The sequence below is a fragment of the Hyla sarda genome, chromosome 9 (genome assembly GCF_029499605.1).
Source record: "Hyla sarda isolate aHylSar1 chromosome 9, aHylSar1.hap1, whole genome shotgun sequence".
Taxonomy (NCBI): Eukaryota; Metazoa; Chordata; class Amphibia; order Anura; family Hylidae; genus Hyla; species Hyla sarda.
Genome location: NC_079197.1, coordinates 184,256,799 through 184,281,587, shown reverse-complemented (window position 1 = coordinate 184,281,587; position 24,789 = coordinate 184,256,799). Strand labels below are relative to the sequence as shown.

Below are 24,789 nucleotides of genomic sequence, written 5' to 3'. Positions count from 1 at the left end.
ACTGATAATGGAAAGGAGCACGGAAAACATAATAATATTAATTCTACAGATTAAATAGGGAACAAAACAATGATCCGGGAGACCGGACAGTACTCACCGCTATAGGAAATTATCCAAAAGTATAGCAAAATCCAAAAACAGATCGGCAGGGGTGTGGGAGGAAATCCAAGATGGATGTAACTGGTCCCCAAGACTGAAGTAATACCATACAATTTACCACACCCTACATCAGTGTTTCCCAACCAGTGTTCCTCCAGCTGTTGCAAAACTTCAACTCCCAGCATGCCCGGACAGCCAACGGCTGTCCGGGCATGCTGGGAGTTGTAGTTTTGCAACAGCTGGAGGCACACTAGTTAGAAAACACTGTTACACATAATAAGGGCCAGGAAAAAAAAAAACAGGAATGCAAACAGTCAAACAAACAGGGTCAGGCAAGCAAAGGTCAGAACTAGGAGGACTACAAGGTACAGGACGACAGGCAAAAAATAGGTCAAACATGCTGATTGGGAAATGCTGCCATTCATGATAAGGACCAGGGAACAAAACCAGGGAGACAGCAAGGAATACAAACAGGCAAACAAGCAGGGTCAGGCAAGACAAGGTCAGAACTGGGAGGACTACAAGGGACAGGACACCAGGCAAGAACATAGTCAGGTCAGCCATGCTGGGAGTTATTGTTTTGCAATAGTTGGGGGTGCTTTGGTTGGGAAACACTGCTATACATGAACAAAACCAGTAAGAACAAAACCAGTAAGCCAGGGAACAAAACCAGTAAGACGGTGAGGAATACAGACAGACAAACAAGCAGGGTCAGGCAAGACAAGGTCAGAACTAGGAAGACTACTAGGTACGCGAAAACAGGCAAAAGAATAATGCCTTAAGTGGTAGTTTTGCAACAGCTGGAGGCACACTGGTGTGGAAACATTGCCCTAATTATAGCAATTTAGTTTTTCAACAGTTTAACAGCCTCCATTTCTGTGGGGGCCTCCAATGCTTTTGAGGTTCTACTGGTTCTTGCTATTGCATCTACAGACACTGCAAAGTAGATGAGCAGATGCCCCCTGAACCTGGATTGATCCAAACTTTGGGGGGGTTTGCAGCTCATCGAACTTTCAAACATGGGCACGGGCTGATCCTGACAATGTTGGAGCTGAGCTGTGTACAGTGCTAGTTAACTCCACTCAGCCCAGAAAGATGTTACAGTAAACCAGCAAATTCTCTGGTTTACTGTGACAAAAGAGTTTAGTTGCACTGCACAGCAGCGCAACTTAACTTTTTCACCACCGTTTTGCGGTAAACATGTTCGCTGCAAACCGAACACTTCCCGAAAGTTTGGCGGGCCTGGCGAGCCAAACTGTAATGATGTAGTATCAGCAGGTCCCAGGAGAACACTTTTCACCCCAATGTGTAGTCCTAATGATAAAGTTATGGTGGAGGACACCATCTCCATGCCGTAAGTGGGGTTCATAAAAATGGTGGGCCACGACTGGTGTAGAACAGCATGAGTCTTCTGGACACAACCTTGACCTGAACCTTACCCTACTAGAGTAAGGACAAAAGAGTCAAGACCATGGTGGTGCAATGTCATATTAATAATCACAGTGCATATGAATGTCATGTTGTGTAGGAAAGGGGACATATAGTCTTGATGTGAAAATTGAGACGCACGTCTCCGATGTTCTAGTTCTGCAACCAACAATGTTTGTAAAGGACAAATCATTGTTCTGATACATAGTGAAGCGAGGCCAGTGATTATCCGACCTTCTCGTTCTTGATTTTGAGTGTAATCTACATCTTTAATATTTATAGAATTAATATGCAATTACAAAATGACACATTCATTAAGAGCGGTCTTGCAAATTTTTACGTGTCCTTCAAAGTCCTGCACGGTAGTCGTTGTCATGGGTCATGTCAATCAGTAAGCACTAAGTATAGACTGCACAAAACCTGTTTTATCCAAGCTGTCGGCCATGTTCGAGGCTTTCGGTTGAGATGATGACTTCTGCAAGGGCATACTGTTGTTGTGTCCTGTAACTCAACTTCTCGATCAACCACCAATAAATAACCAGCTTACCTTGGTACATGTGACCCTATACAGAACTTGACATGACTTACCCGCACTAAGATGCTTAAACAGTGGTCTCCAAACTATGGACCTCCAGATTTGGCAAAACTACAACTCCCAGTATACCCGGACTGCCAACGGCTGTCCGGGTATACTGGTAGTTGTAGTTTTGCCAAATCTGGAGGTCCACAGTTTGGAGACCACTGGACTAGAAGGTCAATTACTTTAGTCTTAACCTGGCAGTTTTCTTGACCTCATCTTTTGCTGAGAGCCTCCTTGGTTACTAATTTGCTTGCGATGGTGTCTTATCATACGAGTGCACGCTGGCCAACCAACTCTACCAACTAGCTCAAGTAATGTGTGGCTAATGGGCAAACTATGTGACATTGAAGGGGGTATCCAACATAAACTGACTTTAGAAATGAAATGTTATACAGTAATGGACATGCTTACCAAGGATCTGTGCTTGTGTTGGTGGTAAATGGTCGTGTCCTGTGTCCCCCATCACGCTGCTGGCTTGTTTTTGGGAACTGGCTACTTTTTGTTTCCAAGGCCTCCCTTTAACTACAATCCCCAGAATCCATTTTTTGAAGGTGGCAGGTGACTTATCTCCCTCCCTCACATCGGTTGCCCCACCCATTGCAGCACAGCTACGCTAACTTTGATCATATGACTTTCCTAGCATCAACTGACACACAAGCTGTGGATCTGTTTGATGAGGAATCCTTGCACATGTGCGCTGGTAACATCATCAGGGGGCGGCTTCACTCACAACAGATGAAGCAGCCAAGCTCCCTTTCAGCACCTGACTTGTGATGTATTGTCACGGCCCGCACAACAAGCTAGGAAAGGTCCGAGATAACATGCATTTTGTAGGCTGCTTAAAATGAACTTCAGGGGAAAAGAAAGACAAAGGGGGGCATTTACTAAGGGGTTTAGTCAGTTTTTTCTGACTATTTTTGGCGCAAAATTGTCGCAATTGCGCCTACCCTATAAATTGTGCGACTTTCCCTAGCAAGAGCTAGAAAGTCAAAAAAAAAATTCCCGCTTAATTTACGCAAGTTTTCAGTTTTTACTTGCAGTGGTCAGGAATTTATTAACTGAGACAGTCGCAGTTGCGCAATAAACTGTCGCAACGGCCATAAAAATTTACTAAATTTACTCCAGCTCCAACATGGAGCAGGAAAAGCTGCTGCCGCCCGGGCTCCGACATACTTTCTCCCCGCTACCCTCACTGCGCTCCGGGACACTGCAGTGATTTATATCCCCCCCCCTCTCACCTGCCAGCGCCACACAACTCCCATCTGTCTGCTGTTGCAAGACTACAAGTCCCAGCATGGCCTTACAGTGAGGACACGCTGGGAGTTGTAGTCTTGTAGCAGCGGGAGCTGAGCGGCGCGGGCGGGAGACAAGGGGGGGGGGGGTAGCGGGGAGGCCGTATGAGGAGCCCGGGCGGGAGACAAGGGGGGTAGCGGGGAGACCGTATGAGGAGCCTGGGCGGCTGCACTGTAATGTCAGCCCGGGCTCCTGCCCTGAGAGCCATAGGCTTTGGCTGTCAGGGCATGCTGGGTGTTGTAGTTTTGCAACATCTGGAGGCACCTTGGTTGGGAAACACTGTTTTATTCCAGTGTTTCCCAGCCAGGTTGCCTCCAGATGTTGCAAAACTACAACTCCCAGCATGCCTAGACAGCCTTTGACTGTCCAGGCATGCTGGGGCTTGTAGTTTTGCAACATCTGGAGGCACCCTGGTTGGGAAACACTGTTTTAGGCCAGTGTTTCCCAGCCAGGTTGCCTCCAGATGTTGCAAAACTACAACTCCCAGCATGCCTAGACAGCCTTTGAATGTCCAGGCATGCTGGGACTTGTAGTTTTGCAACATCTGGAGGCACCCTGGTTGGGAAACACTGTTTTAGGCCAGTGTTTCCCAGCCAGGTTGCCTCCAGATGTTGCAAAACTACAACTCCCAGCATGCCTAGACAGCCTTTGAATGTCCAGGCATGCTGGGACTTGTAGTTTTGCAACATCTGGAGGCACCCTGGTTGGGAAACACTGTTTTAGGCCAGTGTTTCCCAGCCAGGTTGCCTCCAGATGTTGCAAAACTACAACTCCCAGCATGCCTAGACAGCCTTTGACTGTCCAGGCATGCTGGGGCTTGCAGTTTTGCAACATCTGGAGGCACCCTGGTTGGGAAACACTGGCCTAAAACAGTGTTTCCCAACCAGGGTGCCTCCAGATGTTGGGAAACACTGGCCTAAAACAGTCACCCTGGTTGGGAAACACTGTTTTAGGCCAGTGTTTCCCAACCAGGGTGCCTCCAGATGTTGCAAGACTACAACTCCCAGCATGCCTGGACAGCCTTTGACTGTCCAGGCATGCTGGGGCTTGTAGTTTTGCAACATCTGGAGGCACCCTGGTTGGGAAACACTGTTTTAGGCCAGTGTTTCCCAGCCAGGTTGCCTCCAGATGTTGCAAAACTACAACTCCCAGCATGCCTAGACAGCCTTTGACTGTCCAGGCATGCTGGGGCTTGTAGTTTTGCAACATCTGGAGGCACCCTGGTTGGGAAACACTGGCCTAAAACAGTGTTTCCCAACCAGGGTGCCTCCAGATGTTGCAAAACTACAAGTCCCAGGTTGGGAAACACTGTGCCCGGCCTCCGCCCCACCTTACTCTAAGGGCATGCTGGGAGTTGTAGTCCTGCAGCTGGGGGCAGGGGACAAGCTTGTCACATTTATTATCACCTGCTCACACATCTCCTGCACCACACAACTACAACTCCCAGCATGTCCTTACTGTAAGGGCATGCTGGCAGTTGTAGTCGTGCGGGGCGGGAGATGTGTGAGCAGGTGATAATAAATGTACTAACCCATTTTTTTGTTTTCTTCTCATTTCAGATCCGTTTATCCTGTGGACTCCTTCGGATTCGGTGGACTACTTCGATGACCAGCGTTTTTCTTTGTTTGATTTTAATAAAATGGTTAACGAGGGCTTGTGGGGGAGTGTTTTTTGTAATAAAAATTTTTTAAAATCTGTTGTGTTTTTTTCTTACTTTACTAGACAGGCTTAGTAGTGGAAGCTGTCTTATAGACAGAGTCCATTACTAACCTGGGCTTAGCGCTAGCCACAAAAACAGCTAGTGCTAACCCCCTATTATTACCCCGGTACCCAACGCCACAGGGGTGCCGGGAAGAGCCGGTACCAACAGGCCTGGAGCGTCAAAAATGGCGCTCCTGGGCCTAGGCGGTAACAGGCTGGCGTTATTTAGGCTGGGGAGGGCCAGTAACAATGGTCCTCGCCCACCCTGGGAACGTCAGGCTGTTACTGTTTGGTTGGTATTTGGCTGAGAATGAAAATAGGGGGGACCCTATGCGTTTTTTTTTTTTAAATAAATAATTAATTATATTAAAAAAACGCATAGGGTCCCCCTATTTTTATTCTCAACCAAATACCAACCAAACAGTAACAGCCTGACGTTACCAGGGTGGGCAAGGACCATTGTTACTGGCCCTCCCCAACCTAAATAACGCCAGCCTGTTACCGCCTAGGCCCAGGAGCGCCATTTTTGACGCTCCGGGCCTGTTGGTACCGGCTCTTCCCGGCACCCCTGTGGTGTTGGGTACCGGGGTAATAATTGGGGGTTAGCGCTAGCTGTTTTTGTGGCTAACGCTAAGCCCGGCTTAGTAATGGACTCAGTCTATAAGACAGCTTCCACTACTAAGCCTGTCTAGTAAAGTAAAATAAAAATAAAACACAACAGGTTTTAAAAAAAAATTATTACAAAAAACACTCCCCCACAAGCCCTCGTTAACCATTTTATTAACATCAAGCAAAGAAAAACGCTGGTCATCGAAGTAGTCCACCGAATCCGAAGGAGTCCACAGGATACACAGATCTGTAGAAGAAGTAACCAAAAAAAAAAAAAAAGTGTAAGTACATTTAGGGAGAAAAAAACTGTGTTAAAAAAATGTAATAAACACACACACACACTAAACGCCGTTTACCACTTCTGAGCCATGACTACAATTTACAGTGATCCCTCAACTTACAATGGCCTCAACATACAATAGTTTCAACAAACAATGGTCTTTTCTGGACCATCGTAAGTTGAAACCAGACTCAACATACAATGCTACAGACAGTCCAGATCTGTAAAACGTGTCAATGGCTGGAAGAACCAACCAATCAAAATGGGCATTCACTGGTAAATCCCCTGTATTACTGAAGTGTATGCACTGACTGGTATTACATGTTCTGTACACTTTACCTGTATCAGGGTTAGCTGCTCTTTTGGACACCAGGTGAGGGCAACTCCATTACTTGTTTTGGACATTGCCTGTACTGTACAGGACCCCTGAAGAAGCTCCTGTCCTCTACATAGACCAGTGTTTGCCAAGCAGGGTGGCCCCATTTTTTGCAAAACTACAACTCCCAGCATGCCCGGACAGCCTTTGGCTGTCCAGGCATGCTGGGAGTTATAGTTTTGCAACAGCTGGAGGCTCCCTGCTTGGGAAACACTGACATAGACAGTGATTTACAGCTCCCAGCAGATCTTTCTTACTTTTATATGTAAGGATTTGCTTTATCTATATTAGTTATCTACTTATTTTTCTTTGTCACTTTTTCCTATTTTGGATGACATTTTGGTGCCTTTAGAACCAATTACCACGTTTCCATAGAGTTATGGTCTCAACATACAATGGTTTCAACTTACAATGGTTTTCCTGGAACCAATTAATATTGTAACTTGAGGGACCACTGTAGTTATTGAATTATTTAGATGTGGTGAAAAAGCTAAAAAAAAACTCAAAAACAAAAGATCCAGAAGGAAACCAGCAGCCAAACCTATTCAGACAGCAGGAAAAAGGAACAGACTATTTTTTCTACTACATGAAGTAAATTTCCCACTTTTGCCTATGTGTGCCAAATTTATTAATGCCGTGCAACAATTTAGTAAATTTGTCGCACATAGTCAAAAATGAAGTAGAAAAAAACAGGGTAAAAACCAGACTACATAGTAAAAGATTAGTAAATGCCCCCCAAAGAAATTAAATACCAGCCACCGAACACAGGTAAGTTATGTTTATTAGTAACTGGACTAACTTTACTGCCCCTGTCTAAAATTCAAAGAAACAAAAATCCCAGAATACCCCTCTAAAGAGTATATGGAAAGATTGTTATCTTTTTAAAGAAGACAGTGAGAGATACAGTGAAAAAGTATGTAAAATATCACTGTGAGATGGTCACTGTCATTGACTGTCACGGTCACTGTCCAATATATTCCCTCTATGTGGTAGCCAATGTGATTGCTTTTTTTTTTTTTTTTTTAATCACTTTATTTACCAGAAATGATTCCTTATCCCAGAAGACTAGCTCTAAACTGCCCACTAGGTGTCTCCATTCTCTACAATCTGTTGTCCACTGGCTGTTGTTAGGGAAATCTGTCTCTCGTGACAGTTAGACTAGGATAGAACAAAGTGAGTGGGGGAGGGGCTTAGCAGATGCTGTGTGCAGGAGATGAGGGGGAGAGAGCCTGAGAAAGGCCGGGCTGTGTAAGTGCAAGCTGCAAACTTTATATTGCGCACACTGTTACTGAAAGGGAAATCAAGGTTTCCCTTTTATCCTTCACAACACATAAAGCTCAGGACAGTTATCTCTTGTATACATACCAGTGCATCTACTGCCTTATATCTACATTGCTGCAGTGTATTCTCCCCCTTCCCCATCAGTGCTTAGTGCTCACATAACACCTTGCAAAGCCATTGCATAACCCCTTCACACATTGTGCAAACTATCCCCCAGCACAGTACCAGCCTGTTCAGTGCACTAGCACTTTGTCATAGAATAGCAGAGCGGAGTATGTGTTGTACAATGATTGCCCAGAGAACAAAGAGAATGGAAGCCCTGTGTGTGTACTACTGGCAAGGAGCCCAATTATAGTCTCACCCCTAAAATAGAGAAAATGTCAAATAGCTGTGCACCATGGAAGAGGCTCTCAGGGATCAATAATGGCAACTAGAGCCCAAAAATCACCTTGTCACCACAGTGTGATTTTTCGGTTTTCCCAGTGTCCAATCATAATTAAAGAAGGCCCTGAAGATAGAGTTTATACTGCTAGGAGCTATTGGTAATATGGGGAAATACGAGTGCTTAATACATCGGATACTGTTGGGATACACAAGGAACGCTTTCACTGGCACAATGGCAACAAGATCCGGCAAGGAAGTGAAGGGGAAGTGAGGTAATATAGGGAAGTGCACAGATGAACACACTAATTAAAACCATGCGCCAATCAGTGGCGCACTGGCCCTTTAAATCGCAGAGAGCCGATGCGCGCGCGCCCTAGCGCTCGGCGTAACAGTACCCCTCCCCCCCTTGGGTCTCCCCCTCTTTTTTGAACCTGAAAATTTGTGATAAAGGTCCTTGTCGAGAATGTTATTCTCGGGTTCCCATGACCTCTTCTTAGGACCGCAATTCTCCCAATCTACAAGAAATTTTTTTTTTACCTCTGCGAGAATTTCTTTAACCGAGAAGACATCTGAGGACCCGGAGACAGGAGTAGGAGCAACAACCTTGGGAGAGAAGCGGTTAATGATAAGCGGTTTAAGGAGAGAGACATGAAAAGCATTGGGAATACGGAGAGAAGGGGGAAGAAGGAGTTTGTAGGAGACAGGATTGATTTGGCACTTGATTTTAAAGGGTCCAAATAACGTGGTCCCAGTTTATAACTGGGGACACGGAAGCGGATATACTTGGCGGAGAGCCACACTTTGTCTCCAGGAACAAAGACAGGAGGAGTTCTTCTTTTTTTGTCGGCATGCTTCTTCATCCGGGATGAGGCCTGTATGAGGGATTTTTGAGTCTCTTTCCAGATGGTGGAGAAGTCCCGGGTAACCTCATCAACAGCGGGCAAACCAGAAGGCATGGGAGTGGGGAGGGGGGGGGGGAAGAGGGTTACGGCCATACACCACAAAGAACGGGGATTTAGTGGAGGACTCAGAGACTTTGAAATTGTACGAGAATTCGGCCCAGGGTAGAAGATCGGCCCAATCATCCTGGCGGGAGGAAACAAAATGTCGCAAATAGTCACCAAGAACCTGGTTAACTCTCTCCACTTGCCCATTGGATTGGGGATGATAGGAAGACGAGAAATTTAATTTGATTTTAAGCTGATTACAGAGGGCCCTCCAGAATTTCGACACAAATTGAACGCCTCTATCCGAGACGATATGCGTGGGAAGCCCGTGAAGGCGAAAAATGTGCACAAAAAATTGTTTTGCCAACTGTGGCGCAGAAGGAAGACCTGGAAGTGGAATAAAATGTGCCATCTTGGAGAAGCGATCAACGACCACCCAAATGACTGTGTTGCCATGGGATAAAGGCAGGTCTGTTATAAAGTCCATAGCAATCTGAGACAATGGCAGAGGATGAAGGAGGCCGGTAGGCTTCTGACGAGGAGTTTTGTCCCGAGCACAGACTGTACAAGTCCGAACAAAATCAGCAACATCTGCTTCCAGGGTAGGCCACCAATAAAAACGAGAGATGAGCTGGATGGACTTTTTGACGCCAGCATGGCCGGCGAAGTGTGAGGAGTGTACCCACCTGAGGATCCTGAGGTGCTGGCGTGGAGGGACGAAGGTCTTTCCAGGAGGAGTTTGTCTGATGGAAGCTGGGGAAGCGGAGATCAGACACCCAGGAGGAATAATGTGTTGCAGGGAGGCTTCCATTTCAGAGGCATCCGAGGAACGAGAGATGGCGTCAGCCCTGATGTTCTTGTCAGCAGGGCGAAAATGAATCTCAAAGTTAAAACGGGCAAAAAACAACGACCACCTAGCCTGGCGTGGGTTCAGCCGTTGGGCGGAGTGAAGATAAGAGAGATTCTTGTGATCAGTGTATATAATAATTGGGTATTTGGACCCCTCCAGCAGGTGTCTCCATTCCTCGAGGGCTAGTTTTATGGCCAGCAGTTCTCGATCACCAATGGAGTAATTTTTCTCCGCCGGAGAGAAGGTCCTAGAAAAGAAACCACAAGTAACGTTATGTCCAGAAGAGTTTTTTTGTAGGAGTACAGCTCCGGCTCCCACCGAGGAGGCGTCTACCTCCAGTGAGAAGGGTTTAGATGGATCAGGTCTGGAGAGTACGGGAGCAGAAGAAAAGGCAGTTTTGAGACGGTTGAACGCCTCTTCCGCTTGAGGAGGCCAGGACTTAGGGTTGGCGATTTTCTTGGTTAGGGCCACAATGGGGGCCACAATGGGGGCCACAATGGTGGAAAAATGTGGAATACATTTTCTGTAGTAATTGGCAAACCCCAAGAAACATTGGATAGTTCGGAGTCCGGAGGGGCGTGGCCAATCTAACACGGCTGACAGTTTGTCCGAGTCCATTTGAAGTCCCTGGCCAGAGACTAAATATTCTAGGAAGGGAAGAGATTGGCATTCAAAGAGACATTTCTCCATCTTGGCATATAATTGATTGTCCCGGAGTCTCTGAAGAACCAGGCGGACATGACGGCGGTGTTCTTCGAGGTTAGAAGAGAAAATCAAAATGTCGTCCAAGTAGACCACAACACAGGTATATAATAAATCACGAAAAATTTCATTTACAAAGTCCTGGAAGACGGCAGGGGCATTGCAAAGCACAAAGGGCATAACCAGATATTCAAAGTGTCCGTCTCTGGTGTTAAATGCGGTCTTCCACTCGTCCCCTTCCCTGATACGGATGAGATTATATGCACCTCTTAAATCCAATTTGGTGAAGATGTTGGCGCCACGTAGGCGGTCAAAGAGTTCCGAGATAAGAGGCAGGGGATAGCGTTTTTTTATTGTGATTTTATTAAGACCGCGGTAATCAATGCATGATCATAAGGAACCGTCTTTTTTGGAGACAAAGAAGAACCCTGCTCTGGCAGGGGAGGAAGACTTGCGGATAAATCCCCTTTTTAAATTTTCTTGGATGTACTCCCTCATGGCTTGTGTTTCAGGAGCTGACAGGGGATAGATTCTGCCCCAGGGTGGAGTAGTACCAGGAAGGAGATCAATAGGACAGTCATAAGGCCTGTGAGGAGGCAAAGACTCTGCTTGTTTTTTGCAAAAAACATCGGCATAGTCCAGATAGGCCTTGGGGAGACCTGGTATCGGAGGAGCCATAGGGTTTTGACTGGCAGGACTGGGAGCAGACGTAAAGCATTTTTTTGTAGCAAGAAGTACCCCAGTTCTTGATTTCCCCGGTGGTCCAGTCAAGGGTAGGGGAATGGCGTTGAAGCCAAGGCAGTCCGAGAAGAATTTCAGAAGTGCAGTTAGAAAGGACCAGAAATTCAATCTTTTCGTGATGGGGTCCAATGCACATTAACAGGGGTTCTGTGCGGTAACGCACAGTACAGTCCAATCTTTCACCATTAACTGAGGCGATGTAGAGAGGTCTGGCGAGACTGGTCACTAGGATGTTGAACCTGTTAACGAAAGAGGCCAAAATAAAATTTCCTGCAGATCCAGAATCCAAGAAGGCCACAGCTGAGAAGGAGGAGTTAGAAGAAGAAATCCGCACAGGCACAGTAAGACGTGGAGAAGCAGAGTTCACACCTAGAGCTGTCTCACCTTTGTGGGGAATCGGAGTGCGTCTTTCCTGACGTGGAGGTCGGATAGGACAATCCTTCAAGAAGTGTTCGGTACTGGCACAGTACAGGCATAAGTTCTCATTGCGGCAGCGTGTCCTCTCTTGTGGTGTCAGGGGAGACCGGTCTACTTGCATAGCCTTCACGGCGGAAGGCACAGGAACAGATTGCAGCGGACCAGAGAAGAGAGGAGCCAGGGAGAGAAACCTCCTAGTGCGAACAAAGTCCATATCCTGGCGGAGCTCCTGGCGTCTTTCGGAAAAACGCATGTCAATGCGGGTGGCCAAATGAATAAGTTCATGCAGGTTGGCAGGGATTTCTCGTGCGGCCAGCACATCTTTGATGTTACTGGATAGGCCTTTTTTGAAGGTCGCGCAGAGGGCCTCGTTATTCCAAGATAATTCGGAGGCGAGAGTACGAAATTGGATGGCGTTCTCGCCTACTGAAGAATTACCCTGGACCAGGTTGAGCAGGGCAGTCTCGGCAGAAGAAGCTCGGGCTGGTTCCTCGAAGACACTTCGAATGCCCGCGAAGAAAGAGTGTACGGAGGCAGTGACAGGATCATTGCGGTCCCAGAGTGGTGTGGCCCATGACAGGAGACTAACCACGAAAGCCACCTTTGACCGTTCAGTTGGAAATTGGTCCGACATCATCTTCAAATGCAGGGAACATTGCGAGAGAAAACCACGGCAAAATCTAGAGTCCCCATCAAACTTGTCCGGCAACGATAAACGGAGGCTGGATGCGGCCACTCGCTGCGGAGGAGGTGCAGGAGCTGGCAGGGGAGATGGTTGCTGAAGCTGTGGTAGAAGCTGCTGTAGCATAACAGTCAGTTGAGACAGCTGATGGCCTTGTTGCGCCTGCTGGGCGACCACCATGGTAAGGTCAGCGACAACTGGCAGCGGGACCTCAGCGGGATCCATGGCCGGATCTACTGTCAGGATTCGGCAGGATGGAGGTGGATCCTCTGTGTCAGAGAGGGATTGGTGTGGACCGTGCCGGCGGACCGGTTCTAAGTTGCTACTGGTATTAACCAGAGCCCGCCGCAAAGCGGGATGGTCTTGCAGCAGCGGTAGCAACCAGGTCGTAACCACCGGCAACGGCTCAACATCTCTGACTGCTGAGATAGGCGCGGTACAAGGGATTAGGCAAGAGCAAGGTCGGACGTAGCAGAAGGTCAGGGCAGGCAGCAAGGATCGTAGTCAGGGGCAACGGCAAGAGGTCTGGAACACTGGCTTGGGATACACAAGGAACGCTTTCACTGGCACAATGGCGACAAGATCAGGCGAGGAAGTGAAGGGGAAAAGAGGTAATATAGCGAAGTGCACAGGTGAACACACTAATTAAAACCATGCGCCAATCAGTGGCGCACTGGTCCTTTAAATCGAAAACAGCACAGACGGGGAACGAGTCTGGTAAGCGGGCCGGGATGCGCACTGCGAGCGGGCGCGTCCCGCATCGCGAATCGCATCCCGGCTAGGGACATTATCGCAGTGCTCCCGGTCAGCGGGTCTGACCGGGGCGCTGCGAACAGGAGAACGCTGCGAGTGCTCCGGGGAGGAGCGGGGACCCGGAGCGCTCGACTTAACAGCAGGCTTATAAAAAATGTTTTAAGTGAAGGCTACACTTTAAGGGGTAGTCCGTCCCTAGACCTCTTATTCCCTATCCAAAGGATAGGGAATAAGATGTCTGATCCCGGGGCCCTTCCACTGGGACCCCCGCGTTCTCCCTACTGCCCCCAACATTCGTTTAGAGTGTCGGATGCAGCGCCAGAGGCTTGTGATGTCACAGCCACGCCTCGCTCGTTACATCACAGTCACACCCCCTCAATGCAAGTCTATGGGAGAGGGTGTGACGGAGTACACCACATCGCCAGTCATCTGGCATGGAGCGAAGTTCACTCTGTGCACCCAATGTCTGGGATGCCGCAGCCAAGATCGTGTGGGTCCCCAGCGGTGGGAACCCCGCAATCAGACATCTTATCCCCTATAAGGGAATAGTCTGATGGACACCACCGATCCCATTCATGTTTAACATCACAGGATACTGGATCCTGTGATTTATATGAGAATAAAGAAAGAAAAGTGAGCACAGAGAGGCGCTATATGTGCTGTTAATTCCTTTTAGGGCACAATGGTGATAAAAGAGTAAATACCAATGATCACTCTATGGGCATAACACCAGAATGCCATAGTATGGGTCTGGACCAGCAAGAATTCAGCCTATCTGTGCTTTGGGATCTTCTTCATGATTCTCTGATTCTTTACTGTCCCAGTACATGGATTACGGTCGGATGCAAGCTGCTCCCGATCCCCTGCTGATCCCTATCCCTTGCCTCTGTCCGATCCTCCAATCTCCTGTCCTTTTTCTGCTTCTGAGATGAGGGCTTGGTGCAGGACCTGCTGGTTCAGCCAATCACTGGTCACAGCGCTGTCCCATCTCGGCAGGTCCTGCTCCAAGTGCTCGTCTGAGAAGGAACAGGAAAAAGAGAAGATGAGGGTGAACAAGAGCTGTGGGGGATCGGGGGTAGGCAGGTAAAGATTTTTTTTTTGTAATGCCCCACCCACACCCCACCTGAATACAATATTATTTCAAAGAAAACACTGAATAAGAAGATCCATGGCCCATTTAAAATCAATGAATGAATGAGAAAGTAAATTCTAGTCCACAGGTGGACACCGCTCCCTGACCTCCTCGTACAGCACAGTGTTCAGATCCTCCATCTTCTCACTCTTCGTTCTGTTTATGCCCCTAAATACATTTTAATGTCCATCTTTCTGGAAATCGGTTCCTCTGATTTACACTTTATATCTGAGGGAAATGTCCGATTTATATAGTTTTTCTTTTTATTGTGTCATAAATCATTCCTTTATTCGGAGGCAGATAACTCAGCTTATTAGGGCTTTGCCTTTTGCATCATCGTAACAGCAAATCTGCCGGCATTTTGCCGATGATTGATTTATAGATTACGTCTCAGAGCGGAATCCATGGACTGCGTAAGATTTGGTTGGGCATAAATCTCTGGATTTCATCATAATAATAAACAAGACTCCTTAAAGTATCAACAATGTTTCCTATTTGTTGCGCTTTCTCCTTGTTCTAAACGATTATTGTCGGTAATTAAGACGTTGAGATGGTTCCAGTCGTCTACGATGAAGATAAGCGGCAGAGGACGCACGTTCCTTTATTGTGCCGTATACCGTCTGAGTTCACTGCAATAATAATTAGACCTTTGTGTATAATTTGCGCCTGGAATGAAGAGTAAAATTCAGCTGCAACATATGTTACCCAGCGAAAATGGTTTTGGCAAGTGGAGCGCACAGCGGTTCCGTGCCATCTTGGTTTATGAGTTTTCGGAGTTATATTAAGGTAATTAATTCTCCCAAATGAGGATCAATGATACTTTTCATAGGAATATTGCTCAATAACAAAGACACAGTTGTCTCTGCCATGAATAGCTAAAGCCCAAAATGTTGTACAGGTCACCGCATTACACGAGCAGCAGAGGTAAATTTATAATCACAGCTTTGGCGCTACTCAAGGTTATTTCCTGTAATATTATCTGAGGATATATGATCACACAGGAGGCTTCATAATTCAGTATAATATACATCACTTCCATAACAAATTCAGCTCTGCTACTTGATTTTCCCTGATTTCCTGCCGCGGTAATTCCAGACCCCATTCTCCAGCGAAAGAATAAACATTCCAGAGAGTAAACCCCATAAAAACTAAACAGACTAGCAGAAATATATATATTTTTGTTTTTTTACATTTTTTTTAAGCATTTCACCCCACAAATAAATATTGGAGGTTTCTAAATACATGAATTTTTTTTTTATTTTTTTATCTATATAATGCATGCTTGTTGATATATCTTGCTCAAACGTAGACATTCCTTCATGTTTCTACCATCTGACACATTGGTACGTGCACTCCTGGGTGTTAACTGGTTAACGATCATGGACGTGTATACTCGTCCATGTGCTGTTAACCGGGTATGAAGCGGGCTGGAGTCGGGAGCCCCTCAGCTGATTCTTGTAGCTGAGGGCCGGCATTAATAGCCGACATGTAGCGATCGCCGTGGCCGGCTATTAACCCTTTAGATCGCCGCTGTCAAAGTTGACAGCAGTGTCTAAAGGAAGCTTTGAACACTCCCTGGTGGTCCAGTAGGGTGGATTGACCCCCTCACAGGTCGCTCATGGGGGGACTGATCCACTGTGGAGGTGGCAGGAGGGCTTACCTCTGCTGCGGCTGTCCCGGCTCTCCCATTGATAAAGCCTGACAGGACCAGTCTTTATCAATGGAGCGTAGATCACACAGATCAATGTGGTTCTATGGAACCACATTGATCTGTATGAGGAATCTAATGATTCCTCCTAAAAGTCCTCTAAGGGGACTGAAGAAAGTGTAAAAAAAAAGTGTAATAAAAGTAAAAAAACACACATTAATCCCCCCCAATATGTCTGTCTTTCTACCTTTTCCTTCTCCTTTTTTCTTTTTTTCTCTGTTCTATTTCCTTTGTTGTTTTGGTCATCTTATCTTACAATATAATAGTTTGGAGATTGATATATTCCAGCATTTTATGAACCTGTTATGTTAGCCAGTCGTGTACATGATTGGTAGCTGCGTCTACCGCAGTTTTTTGCTTTGTTTCTTTTGGAAAATAAACACAAATTTGACAAAAAAAATAAATAATACATTAACCCCTTCCTTATTAAAAGTTTAAAACACCCCCCTTTTCCCAAATTCCATATAAAAAATATAAAAACAAAATAAAAATAAACATATGTGTTAATGTCACATGCATCAATGTCCGAAATATAAAAGTATAACATTAATTAAACCGCATGGTCAATGGCGTATACGTAAAAAAATTCCAAAGTCCAAAATTGTGTATTTTTGGTCACTTTGAATACTCTAAAAAATTTTATTAAAAGCGATGAAAAAGCCCTATCAAAACAAAAATGTTACTGATAAAAACTACAGATCATGGTGCAAAAAATGACCCTCATACCACCCCGTATACGGAAAATAAAAAAAAGTTATAGGGGTCAGAAAAGGACAATTTTAAACATACTAATTTTGGTGTATGTAGATATAATTTTTTTTAAATGTAGGGAAATAAAGAAAAACCTATATAAATTGGGTATCATTGTAACTGTATGGACCTAGATAATACATGTATGGTGTCATTTTTACCGAAAAGTGCACTGCGTAGAATCGGAAGACCCCAACATTTACAAAATGACTTTTCTTTCCCAATTTTGCCCCACAAATATTTTTGTGCATTGGTTCAGCTTGCAAGTCATGCTCACTTCCACAAAAACACACCCCTTTCTATTTTCGGCCTAAGATCTCTTCATTAAAACTCAGCTCCACCTGAGCACGGGATATGAGGATGGGATATGAGGACGGGATATGAGGATGGGATATGAGGTCGGGATATGAGGATTGGATATGAGGTCAGAATAGGAGGACGGGATATGAAGACAGGATATGAGGACGAGATATGAGGATGGGATATGAGGTCGGGATACGAGGTCGGGATATGAGGTCGGGATATGAGGACGGGATATGAGGATGGGATATGAGGTTGGGATATGAGGACGTGATATGAGGTCGGGATATGAGGATGGGATATGAGGATGGGATATGAGGATGGGATATGAGGACGCGATATGAGGATGGAATATGAGGACGGGATATGAGGATGGGATATGAGGTCGGGATATGAGGATGGGATATATAAATGGGATATGAAGATGGGATATGAGGATGGGATATGAGAACGGGATATGAGGACGGATATGAGGATGCAATAAGAGGTCAGGATATGAGGACGGGAGATGAGGATGGGATATGAGGACGGATATGAGGACGGGATATGAGGACGGATATGAGGATGCAATAAGAGGTCGGGATATGAGGTCGGGATATGAGGATGGGATATCAGATCGTGATATGAGGATGGGATATGAGCACGGGATATGAGGATGGGATATGAGGACGGGATATGAGGACGGGATATGAGGACGGATATGAGGATGCAATAAGAGGTCGAGATATGAGGATGGGATATGAGGATGGGATATGAGGTCGGGATATGAGGATGGGATATGAGGACGGGATATGAGGATGGGATATGAGGACTGGATATGAGGATGGGATATGAGGACAGATATGAGAATGCAATAAGAGGTCGGGATATGAGGATGGAATATGAGGATGGGATATGAGGTCGGGATATGAGGATGGGATATGAGGACAGGATATGAGGACGGGATATGAGGACGGGATATGAGGATGGGATATGAGGACGGGATATGAGGACGGGATATGAGGATGGGATATGAGGACGGGATATGAGGATGGAATATGAGGACAGATATGAGGATGCAATAAGAGGTCGGGATATGAAGATGGGATATGAAGACAGGATATGAGAATGGGATATGAGGACAGGATAAGGGGACGGGATAGGAGGACAGGATATGAGGATGGGATAGGAAGACATGATATGAGGTCATATAAGGACAGGATATGAGGAAAAGGATATGAGGAATGGGATATGAGGACAGAACATGAGGACAAGTACTTCCTCCTATGTTGCTTTTCCTCCCCCACAAGGATTAGGTAGGAAAAACCAGGCAACGCTTGGTACTCAACTAGTATCTATTTTACATTATAACTAAGGATTGAATAAAAATATTCATCTTGTTCTGCAAAAAAACATAGTGATAAAATAAGCCTGACCAAAGATAAAACAAACAAACAAAAAAAACTGTAATTCTTAGAAGACGATGATGAAAATTGAAAAAAAAAAATGATTGAAATAAATAATTATAATAATAAATGCAAAAAAAAAATAAAAATACATTGACATATTGTTTTTCAAAGGCTTAAAGCAGTGTTTCCCAACCAGTCTACTGCCAGTGTACATGCTGGGAGTTGTAGTTTTGCAATAGCTGGAGGCCCACTGGTCAGAAAACACTGGCTTAAAAAAGCACACTTGGTAAATCTTATCTACTGTGTTATGTAGAACGTTGATCCAATGACTTGTTCTGATGCCGTATTAGAGTCCTACGGGGTCACTACAGGGTCTGCAGGGGTGGAGCATGACACAGGTTCCACCCCCTCGGAGCCGCACACTAACCAAATCACATATTATTACACTGTTTCTTCAAGAATAGACCCAGAGAATGATAACCATAGCTTCAGACTTGTGTAGGATATAAAATATGATGGAATTCAAGAGACATCAAACAAAAAGAAAAGATCAGAAAACCATAAATTTTCCTTAAACTTTATGTTGTATCTTAGCAATGAAATAATTGCTAGTTGTGCCGACACTTTTCAATAGGGAAGTTTAGCATAGACGGCAGCAGACAATAGCGGGATGAAGTTTAATTGCGCAGCCAAACTTTTACACTTCCCCCGAAATTATACAACGTTGAAAGCAGCAAAAAACAATGATCAAAAGAACAAATCAGGATCAAAATGACCTCAAGGTTATTCACCTTAGAAGCTGGGAATTTAATATCATAATCAAAAGAGATCTGGTGGAAAATATTCGGCAGATGGCTGCAGCAGACATGTGGACCCCTTTGACCTAATACAGTGCGGCTTATCAGCAGCCATGGGCGAAACACAATCATAGATAAATGTATCCGACTGCCAGGCAAGCAAAGTCTATCAATATTTTAAAAAAAAATAAAAAATAAAAGAAGGCATGGACGCGTCGCTGCCAATAATCTGACATTTGCTTTGTTTTTCATTTTGATATCTTTATGAAGTAATAAAACAATAATGAAAGGGCAGCAGCAACTTCCAGATGACCTCAAAGTCAGTGTCTGCGGCCGGCGAATGTACGGGAACGTTCCGGAGTGAAATATAAGTATTCAAGTAACGCGGAGAAGGCGCAAGAAAAATGTCTTCAGTGGATTCTTGTGGTGTCGGGAAATGAATAATGATACAATTCAATTAAAGACCAATTAGGACCTTTGGATACATAGACCGGGAGGTCATCATCATTATAAATGGTTAGTAACTATAAGATGTATATGATAAAATGCAGGAGGAACGTCAACACAATAGTGAGCCCAAGGAGAAGGACTCAGGGTGACAGCCAAAAAAACGCTTCCCAGAGGGACAGGCACAGTGTTTCCCACCCAGAGGGACAGACACAGTAATGTCCCCCAAAGTGCAAACCATAGAGATTCCCCCCCCCCCCCCACAGTAACAGTCACAGAGATTCCCCCCAGAGTGACAGCCAAAGAGATTCCTCCCAGAGTGACAGCCAAAGAGATTCCCCCCAGAGTGACAGTCACAGAGATGCCCCCCCAGAGAGACAGCCAAAAAGATTTCCCCCAGAGTGACAGCCACAGAGATTCCCCTCAGAGTGACAACCACAGAGATTCCTCCCAGAGAGACAGTCACAGAGATTCCCCCCAGAGTGACAGCCACAGAGATTCCTCCTAGAGAGACAGCCACAGAGATTCCCCCCTGAGTGACGACCACAGAGATCCCCCCCCCAGAGTGATTGCCAAAAAGATTCCCCCCAGAGTGATAGCCATAGAGATTCCCCCCAGAGTTACAGCCACAGAGATTCCCCCCAGAGTAACAGTCACAGAGATTCCCCCCCCAAAGTAACAGTCACAGAGATTCCCCCCAGAGTGAGAGTCCCAGAGACCCCCCCCAAAGTGACAGTCACAGGGATTCCCCCAGAGTGACAGCCACAGAGATTCCTCCCAGAGAGACAGTCACAGAGATTCCCCCAGAGTGACAGCCACAGAGATTCCCACCCAAAGTGATAGCCACAGAGATTACCCCACCTCAGAGAATTATGTCCTCCAAAATCCCAACCACAGAGCTGCATCCCAAATTTCCAACCACACTGATGCCTCTTCTAACCACAGAAAAGCCTCCAAAAACAATGACCATTGAGATTCCCCCAAGAGCCAGTTATAGAGATGTTCCTGAGATTGTCAACCAAAGATCTGCCCCAGAGAGATGCCCCCTCCCCAGAGTGCCAGCCATTAAGATTCCCTCAAGAGTGCCAGCCACAGTGATGCCCCTAAGAATGACAGCCACAAATGTGGCCCCAAAGTGCCAGCTACTTAAGAGAATTGAACCCATAAACCACTCTGGACCATCAGGAAGAGAATTATTAACCTTTCTCTATTCTGAATGGTCAACACTAAAAGGGTCCTAACGGGAATCACTTATTAATCATTAGGCTCTGACCCATTGTTGGCATGTTCCAGAGGCTTCCAGCCCCTCAATGCAATGACCAGCACAGCGCCACCTGTGAATTAGGGTTAGCGGCAGACACAACTGTATGGGGGAGAATGGAGCTGAGAGATAGTAAGATGAAGGGGTCAGAGCAGTCTGACAAGTGCAGGGGCCCAATTTTGTTTGTTGATCCTTGAAATATCACTGGTTAGATCGTCCCGTACCAGACGTAGATCGCTCGTCATGATGAATAGGAGCAGTTCATACTGTATCAGTCTTTTCCTATATAAAGGTGACTGTGACTGGACACAGAACGAGACGAGTAACTAAGTTTATTACTTACATATAAATGATACTTTTCAAATGTTCTCCATATTCTGTCCTTCAAAAAAGAAACAGAAGGTCTGGAACAGAAGGTGACAATTTCTAAGATCCAAAACTCTATATATCATTTTTGGTTTCTTCCAACGTTAAAAGAGAACTTGAAATGTAGCAATTCTGTATTTTTCATCTTCTCCGTTTTTTTTTTCTTTCCCGATTTGTGTTGGACGTGATGAGACTTTGACTTGGTGTCTCGGTGCCTGCAGGGTTCTCAGCCGAAGCTAATGATGGACTTAGTCTTCTCATTAATTCCAACTGCGGTAAGTGCTAAAAACTTTCTCCAAGAAGAAACAGATAACAGAAGGCGGACATGAGATGATGGGAAGACAGAATTAAAAAGATCTTGTCTTAAAGAGCAATTCCAGTCACTGCTGATACCAAACTCTGACTCCTCCGTCACCTGGAGAAGATGTTTTATACTTTTGGCTAAATAACGTTTATTTTATTCTAAATGTCCTTCTTGTCTTGGCTGAACTTTCTTATTCTTCCCACTGTGGAAGGAGTTTTCTCATAAGTTAGTTGTGTCGCCATATTGAATAACCCACTTTGTATGAGCTGCCGATGGGGGAAGGGAAGTGACAACGGTCCTCTGGACACTTATAACACATGTGACTATGCCATATAATAGGTCCAGATGGGAGGAAAAGATAAAAGTAGGACAAGGAAGGAGAGTAGGAAGTAAAAGAAAAAGGTAAGGAAATAATAGGAGGTATAGAAAAAGAGAAAGACGGAGAAGAGGAAACAGAAGGATACATAGAATGCAAAGTGGAGGGGACAGGGAATAAAGATAGGATATAACAAGGAAAAGAGGGAAATTAGGAAAAATATAAGACATAAAGGAGGAGATGAAAATAGAAGTAGGAGAATGAGAAGAACATTAAAGGGGTACTCTGCTGCCCCAGCGTTCAGAACATTTTGTTCTGAACGCTTGGAGTGGGCAGCAGGGGTCGTGACGCCCCCTGTGATGTAACGCCATGCCCCCTCAATGCAGGTCTATGGGAGGGGGCGTGGCGACTGCCACGCCCCCTCCCATAAACTTGCATTGAGGGGGCATGACGTGACATCATGAGGGCATGGCCATGACGTCACAACCCCTGCCGTCCACATCCAGCATTCTAAATGAACACCGGATGCTGCACAGAGATCGCGGGGGTCCCATCAGCAGGACCCCTGCGATTAGACATCTTACTCCCTATTCTTTGGATTGGGGATAAGATGTGTAGGGGCAGAGTACCCCTTTAAGATGATGGAAAAGGATAATAATATGGAAATAAAAGAATACAAAGTGACAAGAGTAAGAAGGAGAAGAGTAAAGAGATAGAGGGCACTTAGTAGGGTAAGGTGAAGGGAAAAAAGGGGGTGAAGAAGAACGGAGAAAGTGAGACAATATGAAGGAGAGAAGAAGACAGGCAAGACACATGGTAAGGAAATAAAAATGAGATGGAAAATGAAGAACATGACAAAGAAGAAAAAAGAGGAAGAGGAGGAGAGAGAAAAGGAGGATTTTTTTCGTTTTTTTTTTAGAGCCGAGGCAAGTGCTCTCTATCACCCAAAGTGCAAGAAAAAGTACAAATGTGTCACAATAAAAAAACATGCACAACGGATGTAGTCTATCGCTAAGCCCTTCTCCAACGGAAGAGAGGCCCCCCCAACAAACCTACCCTTCACCTCCGGGCCAAAAGGCACCTGCAAGGATCCAGGTTCACCGAAGCTACTAAGGGGCCACAAATGCACCTGCCTTCAACTTAGGCGATAACCAGGGTATCAGCCAAGGAGTCGTATACTGATGGCATCTCGACCAAAGGCAAGATGCCCAGAGGTTCCAAGGAGGTGAGGAACCTGATGGCCCCACACCCCTCCCCTAGACCGCCAGGAGGGACACCCAGAAGGGCTACCACATCCTGACAATCCTGTGTACAAACAAACACATAAAAGTGTCACAGTGACAAAAAAAATAATAATAAGTGGATGAGTGCAGATATGCTGTCCGGTGAGTGCCAAAGGTGAAGAGTGTGTGGTGCAGTGCGTTCACTCAGTAAGTTATAACACCCAGTGAGTTTTGGCACCTCAGGGTCACCACTCCCTGAGGCACAAAAGTACCTCAGCTCTAGACCCTCCCAGCCTCATCGCGAGACCCGGAGGAAACAGGTCACATCGGGCAGCCATTGAGCTGGTCCTTTGGCACCAGCCCCGGAACGCCCCGGTACACCTGATCCTCCATGTAGCCATCCATTCCTACCAGTGGACCGCCTGATAAGAACAGATACTATACTTGATCTTAGCCAAAAGGCTGAGAAGAGAAAAGAAGGATTCACAGAAGGACAAAGCGTCGGGGAGGAAAAGGGATGGAAAAAGATTGAAAAGGGAAACAACGTCCCCGATTTACAGTGAGTGTTGGGTTTTATTAGTGTGAATATTGTTTCTATTATTTTGTATTATATTATATATTATTTCTATTATATTGTTTCTGACTTTTCATGATTCCTCTCTATGTATTATGGGGATTCATAGGAACATTTCTAACCAGTTTTATCTTGGTGGGAATTTCGTCCATTTATTTACAGGATTTTGTTGTTCCCTTCACACACCTTTTTCTAACTGGCCACACCCCCTTCCCAACCAACTACGTCCATTTTTTGGGTGTGTAGGTTAAGTTTGTCGCAGACAAAACAGTGCATTGTAGTACACAACCTGACAAGAGTAGATTGGGTAGATAATTGTAAATCAGAGTCAATGAGTAGTAGAACAGTGGATTAAAGATGAAACAGAAAAGAAGAGGAAAGAGGAGAAAGATAAAGAGGTGAGAATACAGGGAAGACAGAAAATAGAAAAAAAGTAGGAGAATATAAAGGAAAGGAAGAAAGAAGAAGAAAAAGTAACAGAAAAAAAAATGGAAATGGCAAAGAAGAAACAAAAAAGGAAGAAAAGGAAACGGGGGAAGGAAAAAAATGGGACAAAAGGAGAAAAAATTATGGAAAAGGAAATGGAGGACAATGTATGTACAACATAGGGTTAAAGGTTGAACTTGATGGACGCTAGTCTTTTTTCAACCTTAAAGGGATACTCTGCTGCTAGACATGTTATTCCCTATGCAAAGGATGGAGGGGGAGTGGCGTGACGTCACAAACACCGAAGCCCCAGGCTTCTGTAACCATAACGCCACAGCGCCGGGCCCCCGTGATCAGACATACACTTTGGATAAGGGATAACATGTCTAGGAGCGGAGTACCCATTTAAGAACTATGTAAGGGATTATGATAAGATGGAGGAAAAAGAAAGTGAAGGAGAAAAGGAAAAGGAGATGAAGGAAAGTGACAGAAGAATATCTGCAGATAGAAGGGGAAGGAGAACAGTTTTTTCGTGTGGTTTTTTTTAGTGCCCCCCCCCCCCCCACAATCGGTTTCTTTCCTTTTCTTCCCTGTGAACAATTAGAGACATTTTCTTTGTGCCCCTTCATTGTTTCGGGTTCGTCATTCTTATACATTTGCCAGAGGATGTAAAT

The 24,789-nt window shown here is 45.4% G+C and overlaps 1 pseudogene; it reads right to left on the bottom strand.

The window, feature by feature from the left end:
* Positions 1-23,494: 23,494 nt before the first annotated feature.
* On the bottom strand, positions 23,495-23,589 carry LOC130292134 (U2 spliceosomal RNA; annotated as a pseudogene).
* Between the last annotated feature and the right edge of the window lie 1,200 nt (positions 23,590-24,789).